Source organism: Marmota flaviventris, chromosome 1 (assembly GCF_047511675.1).
Source record: "Marmota flaviventris isolate mMarFla1 chromosome 1, mMarFla1.hap1, whole genome shotgun sequence".
Classification (NCBI taxonomy): Eukaryota; Metazoa; Chordata; class Mammalia; order Rodentia; family Sciuridae; genus Marmota; species Marmota flaviventris.
This window is the reverse complement of record NC_092498.1, coordinates 111463430-111477020: the sequence shown is the minus strand read 5'-3', so window position 1 is coordinate 111477020 and position 13591 is coordinate 111463430. Positions and strand designations below refer to the sequence as shown.

At 34.9% G+C, this 13591-nt stretch overlaps 1 pseudogene; it reads left to right on the top strand.

The window, feature by feature from the left end:
- Positions 1-7227: 7227 nt before the first annotated feature.
- LOC114103634 (GTP-binding nuclear protein Ran-like) lies at positions 7228-8127 on the top strand (annotated as a pseudogene).
- The last annotated feature ends 5464 nt before the right edge of the window (positions 8128-13591 follow it).

Below are 13591 nucleotides of genomic sequence, written 5' to 3'. Positions count from 1 at the left end.
TTCCCAATATATTACTTCTATGTTATGTACTTAAAACTCAATCTGATATGTGGATAGACCAGTTTACTCAACTGGGCTTTGTGGTTGATTAAAACTTTTTGAAATTTTGAATAAAGCTGCTATAAATATCTCTGGTCAAGTTTTGGGGTGTCATACTTTTCAATCATATGGATTACATGGTAAAAGTCTGCTTAATTGTATAAGAAATTTCCAAAACATCTTCCAAAGTGCTACTTTGCATTTCCATCAACAAAGAACCAGAGTTCTCTTTGTACTACATCCTCACCAACATTCAATGTTGCCAGTATTTTGTCTTTTTGCTATTCTGAACCCTGGAAGTCACAGTTTTATATGTGTTGGAGCTATAAAAAGCCTGTCCAATAGGAAAAGGGGGGCCATAAACTCACCCTTGATGAAAAGTGGCAAGGACGCATTGTAGTAGAATATGTGGATGAGAGATATGATGCAGACATCCTTGGGAAATATGACCTACTGCATGTAAGAATGCTTAGAGAAAATAGGACTCAGTTATAGAGAGGACTAAGCATATTTGGAAGAATAGCTTATAATTGGTTAATATAGTCTAATTTACTTGACAGATCATCCTGTCATACAGTGACTAACAATCACAGCTCAGTGAAATAGATCACTTGCCTATATCCAGACTTGAGCATCTGATTCCGTTTAGGTTCATAACACAAGAAGCAATGTCTTGTATGCAATTTGCCAGAATTTTACTGCAAATTTTTGCATCAATGTTCATTAGGGATATTGGTCTGAGATTTTCTTTCCTTTATGTGTCTCTGTTTGATTTTGGTATCAGGATGTTACTAGATGCATAGTGCACCATTATCAAGTGGGGGTTCATTCCAGGGATTCAAGGTTGGTTGAACATATAGAAATCAATAAACATAATTCATCACATCAATAGACTTAAAGATAAGAATTATATAATTCTATCAATTGATGCAGAGAAAGCACTTGACAAAATACAACAAGTTCAAAACACTAGAACACGTTTTATGTTCAAAACACTAGAAAAACTAGAGATAATAGGAACATACCTCAACATTGAAAAAAACTATCTATGCTAAGCCCAAGGCCAACATCATTCTAAATGGAGAAAATTTGGAAGCATTCCCTCTAAAAACTGGAACAAGACAGGGATGCCCTCTTCCACCACTTCTATTCAACATAGTCCTTGAAACTCTAGCCAGAGCAATTAGACAGATGAAAGAGATTGAAGGGATAAAAATAAGAAAAGAAGAACTTAAAATATCATTCTTTGCTGACAACATGATTGTATACTTAGAGGATCCAAACAAAAATCCACCAGAAAACTTCTAGAATTAATAAATGAATTCAGCAAAGTAGCAGGATATAAAATCAATACAGTTATCTCATAATAGACAAATAGAAATCAAATGCATTTCTATTCATTAGTGATGAATCCTCTGAAAGAGAAACTAGGAAAACTACCCCATTCATAATAGCTTCAAAAAAAATACTTGGGAATCAACAAAAGAGGTGAAAGACCTCTACAATGGAAACTACAGAACACTAAAGAAAGAAATTGAAGAAGACCTTAGAATATGGAAAGATTGCCTATGCTCTTAGATAGGCAAAATTAATATTGTCAAAATGGCCATACTACCCAAAGCAGTATACAGATTCAAAACAATTCCAATTAGAATCCCAATGTCATTCCTTATAGGAATAGAAAAAGCAATCATGAAATTCATTTGAAAAAATAAGAGAACCAGAATAGCCAAAGCAATCCTTAGCAAGAAGAGTGAAGCAGGAGGCATCACAATACCAGACATTAAACTATACTACAAAACTATAGTAACAAAAATGGCATGGCATTGGCACCAAAATAGGCATGTATACCAATGGTACAGAATAGAAGACACAGAGACAAACTCACATAAATAGAGTTATCTCATAATAGACAAAGGAGTCAAAAACATATATTGGAGAAAAGATAACTTCTTTAACAAAAGGTACTAAAAGAACTGGAAATCCATGTGAAACAAAGTGAAACTAAATCCCTATCTTTCACCATGCACAAAAGTCAACTCAAAGTAGATCAAGGATCTAGGAATTAGACCAGAGACCTTGTACCTCGTAGAGTAAAATCTTTATCACGTCGGATTAGGCCCTTACTTCCTTAAAAAGACTCTTAAAGCACAAGAAATAAAATCAAGAATTAATAATTGGGATGAACTCAAACTAAAAGCCTTCTTCTCATCAAAAGAAACAATCAATGGGGTTAAGAAAGAGCCTACATTTTGGGAACGAAATTTTGCCACATGCACATCAGAGAGAGCACTAATCTCCAGGATATATAAAGCACTAATCTCCAGGATATATAAAGAACTCAAAAAACTTAACATGAAAATCTAACAGCCAAATCAATAAATGGGCTAAGGAGCTGAACAGATACTTCTCAGAAGAAGTTATACATTCAATCAACAAATATTTAGAAAAAATGTTCAACATTTTTAGGAATTAGAGAAATTCAAATCAAAACTACTCTAAGATTTCATCACACCAGTCAGAATGGCAGTTATCAAGAATACAAGCACCAATAAGTGTTGGCGAGGATGTGGGAGAAAAGGTACACTCACACATTGTTGCAGGAACTGCAAATTGGTGCATCCAATCTGGAAAGAAGCATGGAGATTCCTTAGAAAACTTGGAATGGAACCACCATTTGATCCAGCTATCCCACTCCTCAGTCTACACCTTAAAGACTTAAAAACTGCATACTTCAGTAATGCAGCCACTTTCATGTTTATAGCAGCACAATTCACAATTGCTGAACTTTGGAAGCAACCTAGATGCCCTTCAATAGATGAATGGATAAAGAAACTGTGGTATATATACAAAAATGGAATATTACTCAGCATTAAAAAAGAATAAAATTATGGCCTTTCCAGGTAAATGGATGAAGTTGGTGAATATCATTCTAAGTGGAGTAAGCCAATTCCAAAAAAACAAAGGCTGAAAGTTATCTCTGATAAGTGGATGCTGATCCACAATGGGGAGGGAACATGGGAAAAATGAGAACTTTGATTGGGCAAAGAGGAGGGAAGGGTAGATTGGGAGCATGGGAGCCGTAAGGATGGTGGCATGAGATGGACATCATTATCCTATGAATATGTATGATTGCACATATGGTGCAGTGCTACATTATATACAACCAGAGAAATGAAAAGTTGTGCTGCAATTTTGTACAATGAATCAAAATGCATTGTGCTGTCATATATACCTAATTAAAATTAATCAATTAATTTAAAATGCAATATCTTGAGAGAGTCATAGAACTTATGTTTGACCTTCATTACTTTATTTTTAAAAAGTGGTTTGTGAACTAGATTCTCAGTAATATTCCTTACTGCTCTACTATTTTTAAAAAGTAGATAACATTACCCAGAGGCAATTTTTTTTTTCTTTATGTAAAGATGAAAAACACCTAAAGGTTAGGGTCATTAAGAGGTGATAGAAGATGTTGTCTGGGACTTTGACTAATTTTGAGGGAAACCATAGGGAAATGAAACAAATACATCACCTTGCTAAGTGTTGTTCTCTGGCTCTGATTCCATGAAGACCTCCTTCTGCAGAAAGCACAGATCTGGTCAGATGAAGAGGAGGAATTTTTTTAAGCAATTCCAAAGACGAGAATTTTCTATATAATTCTTTACCCCCTAGAAAACAGTATTAAAATTTCTGGGAAGTCTTCTTACATCTGGAAGGGCAAAGTTTGAAAAGAAGGGAAATAAATAGGAAAAATCTTAATGACATCATTTTCCTGTGAGGCTCTCATTTCTTACATTGCTTTACTTTTCTATCGTTTCCATGGACTTTTCAGGTCTAAATGTCAGGTATCGGAATTCAAAGTGAAACACTTTCCCTTACTTCTGTGTGTTTTTGTTCCCCAGAGTCCTAAGCCTAAATTTCAGATTCTATTTTTATAGTCTTCACAGTGGAGAGTGATGTGGATCATATTGATTGTAGCCAGTCAAGAAATTTCTTTTACTAAAAGCTTTGCATTGCGTGAAAGAGGACAGAGTCAGGCAAGCAGTATGACTCTGTATTCAGGAAAAGATATTTTCTACTGAGTGCACCTGCAGTTGCTACTCAGGAACTCCTGTTCTACCTGAATTCAGCAGTTCCTCGCAGCACCTGCAGACATATCCTGAGCAAAGCCTTCTGCTCTCACCTGGCTCCTTCCTGAAATTCACAGCCATTTCCCTAATGCTATAGAATAATTGCTTTTTTCTTTGTATAAAGTAAGGCATTGTTACCAAACTTTTACCTTAAGGCAAGTAATAGGCTTTCCATTTTTTCCAGGACTCTCATGAAATATTTTGAGCATCTTTAGAGCTTTTATGTTTCTATTCTTGTTGTTGTTGTTGTTGTTGTTGTTGTTCTTCTTCTTCTTCTTCTTCTTCTTCTTCTTATTATTATTATTATTATTATTAGATTAATGTGTCTTATGCACAACTTTGGGAAACTTCAGGTAATTCCCATGTTGAATTTTCTACTTCAGTGCATTCCACTGTTAGATATTTGAAACATGACTGCCAAATGAATGAATGCATAAAAATATCATTCTTTTCTTCTTCTAATCTCCATTTCATAAATCATAAAACAGAATATTAAAAAGTTAAGAAGCTTGTTTGTGACCTTGTGGTGCATGTGGCAGAGCTGATAAATGAATTTAGGTCTACCTGAAGTCCTATACACAAGGTACACTGTTTTAACTAACTTTGAACCTACCAAGTCTGGTTAGATTATGGCTAAGAACTAACAACACATAGGTTGTTACAATGTAGCATATTAATCACAATCAAACAGGCTGAGAAATATTCCCTGGTTCAGCATGGAATCCATTGTGTACCTCTATAGTATAGAATAGAATATTGTTTTGTTTTACTAAATATCCTATGGGAAAATTATTGTGATCTATCTAATCTTTTTACAGTAACACAATGAATTCTAAAAGGCAGATTTCAAAAGTATTTTAAGCTTTCATCACTAAAAACTTTCAGGGAGATAACATAATAACGTTTTTAGGGCTAGGTGGCAGAATGCTTGCCTAGCGTGCATGGAGCATTGGATTTGAACTTTTTTTTAATGGTCATAATTTTCAGAAATGTCATAATTTTCAGAATAATTTAATTGGGGTAAGTTCTGTTATCAGTTTGTTTATTCAGGAGCCCCAGGAAGGTGAGGGAGCTTTAGTCATCATCTCCTCCGGAAGGGATTCTTGGCTCTAGCATTTCTTTGTGTTGCCTGGGGTTACCTTGCCATTGATTAGATTTCTTTAACAGCATCTTTCCTGGCCTGGCCTCTACTTACAGTATTGTTTCTATTTTGATTTGATTATCTCAGGGAATAGCCTCTCCACCACATAGAGAACCAATGTCAGGGAGAGACTTACTGCTCTTTGCAAGTGTGATTATTGGTGCCATTGGGTCTATCTAATGAAGCTCAATGTTGATATGCAGACAGAGTGCTCCAAGTAATGGCAGATGCAGAAAAATGACACCTCCTTCCAGCAACAGTCACTTCTGCTATAGTCTGAATGATGATATCTTTGTCAAACTCATGTTGAAACTTAATCCCCAATGTATCAGTATTAAGAGTCTTTGGAAAGTGATTAGTGAGGGCTCTGTCCTGTTGGATAGTATTAGCACCTTTATGGAAGGGCTTGAGGTTGAAGGGAGTATGTTCCTGAACATCTGCTTTTTTGCCATGTGAGAGCATAGAATTCCTTTTCTTTGGAGGATGCAGAACAAGGCATCATCTTGGAAGCCGACACTCACTAGATACCAGATGTCAATACTTCCAGTGCCATAACTTGGACTTCTTAGCCTCTAGAATCAGGAGAAATAATTTTTATTGTTTATAAATTGATAGATTTGTGGTATTTTGTTACAGCAAGCATTTACAGACTAAGACAACTTCTTTTCCTTTACATTTCCAGTGTCATTTTTACTTGTTCTACTTCTTCCCTAGTAGTTGTAAGCTGCTGTTTGCCTTTTAAAATATAAATTAGAACTTCCATTCCCTTGTTCCAATAAACTTGTAATCAAATCCAGAGGTTTGACCTACACAATCAGGCTCTAGACCACTTTCCTGACCTCAAACTCTTCTAACTATCCCCTTGCCTTCTCTTTTCCAGACTCACCAGCTCCTCAGTGCATCTGAGTATACCAGGAAGGACTTTTTCTTCTTGATCTCCTCTCTGCCTTCTCCTTGAATCTGTACAGGTACTTTTCTATCTTTGAGATTTCTTAAGATTCCTGTCTTTTAGATTTCTGTTCAGATGTCTCTTATTCTTTACATTCCTGATTTCTTATTCTGTTATTTTCTCCATAGAGCTTGGTGGTATCTGATTTTATCTTACAATTTTATTTGCTTTCTATTTCATTTCTCTCTCAATCACAATGTAAGTTTTAGGACAGGAGAAACTTTATTCTGTTTATTGTCATGTTCCAGGAACCTGTAATAGGTATAGAGGTACCTATTAACTTTTTTTTTTTTTGGATGACTGTATCAACAAATGAATGAATGGGAGACAAAGAATTGCAACACATTAGGTTGATTTCAGTTAGAGAGGAGTTTTTGCTTGGTGTGACTTTTTCTTTAGGCAGCCTATTACACATGGCTACACATTGACCTACAGCAGTAGGGGGGAATCCATGTAGTCACTTCTTTTCTCAAGATATGTCCTTTCTGTCCACCTCTGTACTTCCAATTCAGGCTTCTATTGACTCCTGTAAGTAAATTTCTACTTTATCAAGAAGAGGAAATCCGAGTCTATACTTTTCATTCCTTCCTCTTTTAGACTAAAAAAAAGTACAACGGATACACATTCCTGATGTCTAAAATCACTGAAGGTAGTTTTCATTTCAGTAACTTTTCTGAGAAAAGAGATTCAAATGTTTAGAAATTGTTTCCTATATACCCTGAAATTTGGCTATGTCACTGTGGAAGCATAGGGATGGTGCTCTAAAGTTGTCCACATTCAAATCTGTAAAAAATATTACTTTGTATCACAAAAATGATTTTTTGAATGTTTTTAAGAATCTTGAAATGAAGGGAGTGTCCTGAATTGTATGGTGTGTCCAGTGTTACCACAAAAGCCTTTGGAAGGCAGTTAGCAGAGAGATGTGACAATAGAAGCAGAGGTCAATGTGATGTGATAGAGGGATCATGGATCAAGCAATGCAGGTAGCTTTTATAATCTGAGAAACTGAAAGAATTACTTAACCCTAGAGCTTCCAGAGGGAATGCATTCCTGTCAACATCTAATTTTAGTCCAGCAGAACCCATTTCATAATTTTGAACTTCAGAACTATAATACAATAAATTTGGGTTGCGTTAAGCCATTTAGTTTTCAGTAATTTGTTATAGTAACATTAATACAGGAATTGCACTTCTGTCACCTTTAAGGCTCAGTTGGATGGGCAAAGAGACAATTCTGGAAGGATCACCATGCAGGGGGAGCCACAGGTACAGTTCAAGCTACTGCTGGTGGGTGACAGCAGCACTGGGAAGACAATGTTCGTGAAAAGCCACCTGACCCACGAGTTCGAGAATTACGTAGCCACCCTGGGCATGAAGGTCCACCCACATGTGTTCCACACTAACAAAAAGCCATCAAGTTCAACGTCTGGGACACGTCAGGCCAGGAGACGTTTGCCAGCCTGCAAGACAGCTACTACATCTAAGCCCAGTGTGCTGTTATAATGCTTGATGTGACATTAAGAGTTACTTACAAGAATGTGCCTAAGTGGCATTAAGGTCTGGTACAAGTGTGAGAAAACATCCCTATTATGTTGTGTGGCAACAAAGTGGACATTAAGGACAGAAAAGTGAAGGCAAAATCTATTGTCTGCCACCAGAAAAAAAAAAAAAAATCTTTAGTACTATGATATCTCCGCCCAAAGTAACAACTTTGAAAAGCCTTTCCTCTGGCTTCCTAGAAAGCTCACTGGAGACCCTGACTTGGAGTTTGTTGTCATGCCTGCTCTTGCCCCACCATACCTTGTCATGGACCCCGCTTTGGCAACTCAGACAAGTGCTCTACCAGATGAGATTGATGACCTGTGAGAAAATGAACCTGGAGCCCTGCGTCAGAAGTCTAGTTTTATAAGGCAACTGTTCTGTGATGTCAGCGGTGCTGCATGTGTGCCACCTTACTACAATCTAGCGAAGCAGACCTGTGCTCCATTTGTGGAATGCTGAAGGAGATGAATGGGCTTTGGAGCGAATGTGGCAGTTAAAAAAATACCTTCAGTTTTTGAACCTGCATATTTAGCTGTTTGGAATGCAGTTGTTTCTTTCTTAAGTTTAGAATATGACTGCAACCGTTATATCACCATATTCAGTGGTGACTCTTGTTTGTTACTGTCATTCCCATTCCTTTTTGTTTAGAATCAGAATAAAGTTGTATTTCAAATAAAAAAAATCCACATTAATATAATCACATAAAATATTGTAAATAATGTCATAATATTAACAAAACAAACATTCTTCAACTGCTTCTTTCAGGCAGATAAGGAAAATAACTAAAGTGTGTATAATAGTGCTTTGTCTACACAAACATCAGCCTCCTGCGATTTGTGCTTTTGTTTTCTAACAGGCTAAGAGCACCACACCAATCCTTAGTCTAAAACATTATCCTTTAGACCGAGATTCTTCCAATTCTTTATCCTTTGCAAATCTTTATACCCAGTACTTGATATGCCATATTTCCCATGTTCCTCTTCACCAACTTGGGTCTTGATCCAAGTGAACACAGTCCAGGAACTATATCTCATCACAGACTCAATTCGAACATCAGAAAACTATGTAAATATTCCTGTTACCATATTTCCTCTTTCAGCTATAGACACTCTTGAATATCAACTTATAATTGAGTTAAGCTGGATTTACCTTGTTTCTCCTGTCATTGAAATTCAGACTTCTGGTCAACCTCCAGTTTGTTCTGGTGGCAAACATCTCACTGACTTAACATAATAAAATCATCATGTTACTTTCTTGCACACCACTTTTGAATCACTCTGTATTTTCTAGGATCAACTTCAACATTCCTAATGTATCCTCAAAATTTTGTATGATCTAAGTCCAGCCTAGATACTCAACCTCATCTGGCTTCACTTTGGGGCTTTTTATGCTCCAACGACACTGACTCTCTTTCTTTTCCTCTTACATGCTATCGTTTGGATCTTGAAGTTTCCCCAAAGGCCTGTGGGTTAAAGACTTTGTCCTAACAGTGATGGTATTAGGAGCTTTTGGACCATTTAAAAGGTGGAGTCTACCAGAAAGCCTTTAGGTCATTGCGGGTATACTTGTGAAAGGGACTATGGAATCTTGGTCTCCTTTTCTTTCTATCTTTTCACCTCCTGGCCAATAGGTGAACAGTTCTGTTTCATAGTGAGGTACTGTTTCATCCATTGCAATGGGCCAATGAATTATGGACCAAAATCTCCAAAACTGTGAGCCAAAATAAGTTTTTTCTTTTTATAGGTTTATTACCTCAGGTATTTGTTATAGTAACAGAAAACTGGCTAGCACATTGAGTGAAAATATCCTCAACTCAGGGTCTTTGTTTCTGAAATTTTCTCTGCTTGGAATGTCTTCCTCTCATTATTTTCCCCTGCTTACTATTTTGTACTTCAATTTTCTGATAAAATTCATTATTCAAACTGTTAGGTCTTTGAGTTAAATTCACTTTTTGCATACTATATGTTTCTTTTGAGGTACTAATCCCAGTTTTAATTAATTAATTATTTTATTTTACGATGTGCTTCCTCTGCTGTTAAAGACAAACATTGTATCTGTCCGTGTCCTTTCTTTGCACCTGTTAGCAGAGTACCTAGTATCTAGAAGCATTAAAAAATGCAGATCATGTATGCTTTTTTGTGTCTTCTGTCTCTGAAACTTTATTTTGCTATGGGCACAATTTAACTCATGGCACTTATTACTACAAGATTGTACTTTAGGTTTCTTTTCGTCTCAAGGCCTCATATTTCTCTGTTAATTATTTCATCATGATATTCCATTATGCTAACTACTATGCAATATTCTCATATAATTTGAAATGACAGAAGAAAAGTGAAATAAAGGCAAAAATATCTTTAAAAGATTCACATGGAATGAACCAACTTATATAGATTCAAAATACTTTTAATTCATTCTTTTCTCCAGTAGTAATTGTTCTCTATATTTGCATAAATAATAAATACATATTTTCCATGTAAGAATATTCTGCATATAGAAATATTTTAACAATTGATTGAAAGGAAGCCAGTCTAATAATTTCCTATGTGTAGGCAATTTCATCATTAAAAAATTGGCTCTGTGTTGTGGAATTTTTTGCATTCTATAATATTTTGCATACCAATAATATTGTTATAATATTTTTACTACGCTAAAGGTGTTATTTCAAATGGTCAATTTTTTCTTGTTAAACTCTTGTTTTCTGTTGCTGTGTTAAATATTCAGAGCTAAGTTGAAAAAAATTTACAATTTGCTAATTTAAATATCAAATCACACTTAACTAGATTATGATATCTTTTGTTGTAGTACAAAGAAATCTCAAAGGCTGTTTTTTACAGCAAAATTGGCAAATTAGTAAACAATGTTCTTTTAAATAGCTTTCTAAAAGAATTTCTTACTAGATCTGAAGCCAGCTTTGATAGTGATGAAAGTAAATTTTCCTAGCCAACTGTTTCATTGCTTAATTTGTCTTATAATTAAAATGCACACCCTCATATTTAATCTACCCTTTCTCTGCCACAGCCATTTCTTCTTTCTCTTATTTCATGTAATAATAATAATTGCTCTTTTCTTTGTAATAGACATTAATGGTAGTTTGGGGAAATTTTTATCACAATAGCATGTCACTGTTCTCCTTCCAGTGGAAATTATTCTGGGTTTTCTTCCAGTCTTGAAATATGGCTATATAGTTTATCTCACTCCATTTCATACATAACTTGAAAGACAGATTGTATTTTTAATGATTTATGTATATTCACATTGCAATTTCCTTCATTCTCAAGATGTAATTTATGATATCTGATTGAAGGGCACCTTCAACTAGTTGTTCCTCTTGTGGAATAACGTAGATATTTGCTACTTTTCCAATGAGTTGAACACCAGATACTCAAATAGAAGGGTCTGAATTTAAATATCTTAAGTTTTTAAAGGCAGCTAAGTTTAGTTTATCATATAAAGGATCTTGATAGTGTTTGTCTTTAAATATTTTGATATATCTTTCTGCTATACTAGAATGTCACTAATACTGAGGGCTTTGATATTGAGATTCAGTCTATTGCTTTTTTGTGAAAAAGCACTAATATACTGAAATTCAAGGAAGCAAGCTGGGATGGAAAAGGGAGATAAAACATCTAATACTTTTACCTCTCACATTTGACTCACAAGTTAATCCTATATGTGTTAATTTTTTTTTTATTAATGCCTTAACCTGGTTATATTTCTAATAGGTTCAAGGAATTCTTCCACATGGCATCATGATCAAGTATTGCTAGCATGCAGTGTAGTTTTAAAAAATGCAAATGAAAAATCATTGGTTCCTGGAAAAATGATTCTGGATTTTAACAGAAATACACCTGGGGAAGTTTATTCATGAAATTTTTATTAATTATTATAGCAATTTGTTTTTATCATTTGCTTTTTCTAATTACTGCTGTTTAATATAAGACTGATCTCCTAACTACCAAGTTACAATTAGTTGGTTCCAACTAGAAGTAACCATACATATCAATCAATGAATGGATAGCTTGCATAAAACAATGATTTCCAAACAATACTTGTATACAAACTCTATTAATACTTTCTATTAATAATACTTTCAGAAACCAGAAAGTATTATTCCTTTTTTTCTTCCTGAACATGTAAATCCATAGATCTACATCTTAAATGAACCTCTGGCCGTGTCCATCAAAAACTTGCTCTGGAATAACTTAGTTTTGTCTGAGTTAACTTGCTATCTCTCTAATCTCTGCTTTCTACACCTCACTCTCTTGATCCCAAGAGGAGCGGAATTCCTTCCTTTGGAGGCTCCCATCTTGTTTGTTACCCAGCTCTCCACCTACCTGGCTCTCTTTTAAGTTGTCCATCTGCTGGGTTTTGTTTTAGACTCAATTTTGTGATAAAATCAAAAGCAAGAACATAATGGCCTCTGAATGAGTATAATTTTATTTCAATTCTTCTTTGAAAAAAAATATTGATATAAGGAAGAAAGTGAATTTCAAAAGTTGAATGCAATTTATGTGAAGATTATAAAACTGTTGAAATTTCTTTATATGTATAATGACAAGGAAATTCATTTTATACATTCTGACCTACTCTCAGTAATTTCAGTGCAGGATGCAGTTGTTCCTCAAATTCTCTTAACCTGATTTTGTGTTAAATGATAGTTTAAGGAAAAATTTTAAAAAGGCATTTTTATAGGAAATTCTGGGTCTGTTTGGGGGGATGGGGATTGTTGTTGCAGGGGATTAGACCTCATACATGCTAGTGGCATGGGCAAGTGCTCTGCCACTGAGCTACATTCACAGTCTTTCTTTACCTGTTTCTTTCAGAGCATGATGCCACAGTTGAAGCCCTTATTAAATGTGTGATTTGGGACCATTTGGAACCTTGGAGAACAGCTTTTAAATTTTTTTTATTTAATGTTTTCTAAATTTACAATCAGTAGCTTTTAATTGGTGTCTAGCTTGTTTTTATGTCTTAAAGTTTCAGTACAGAAAAAGGATTATGAGTATCTTTAGTTGTAAACATGACAAGTATAGACTTTCTGAATTCAGCAAAGTGTGGAAGTAATAGGGCAATAAATTACTGCTAAGTAGCGGGATTAAAAAAACACACAAACAAAACTAAACATTGTGTTGAAGAATCCTACTGTGATCCTTTCTTTTTTCTTTTCTTTTTTATTTTTTGAATAATATATGTGCAATCATTCTCCTCAGAACGATCACAGCTTGAATTGAAATAATCGCTCTAATTTGTTTGGTGGGAAAAAAAAAAATCACCCTCATTTATGTTGATAAAATGCAACTCATGGCAACTCCAATCTTGTGGTTTTAATGTGATTCAAAAAAGCTGTCTGCAATAAAGGAATGTATTAGAGATGCTAAAAGCTGATACCATTTTGTTTTTGTAAAGTTTTGGAACAATTTAGCTGATGGGGGAAATATGCACTAGATTTTCTGATAAGTGATTTTCTATTCATTGAAATTTATTTCCACACCCAGAAACTTTATTTTGTGAAGACTCCTCGTCACTCATGGGCTTCTGGTATTATGTGCTCAGTGTAATTGCAGTTTTCATGAAGGCCTGCATGGATAGCAATAAAATGTTGTCATAGATCAATAAGTGAAGAAGCTGGTTTGTTTGACCAAAATAAAATATTTCTGTGGGGTCTAATTTCACTTTAGACTATTTCAAAAGACACTCAGAGACCTGAAACCAGGAAGGTGATTGATTACTTGGCATTAATGTGTACATAAAAAGTCTGAAACAATAGCTTGAACTTGAAAAATTCCAA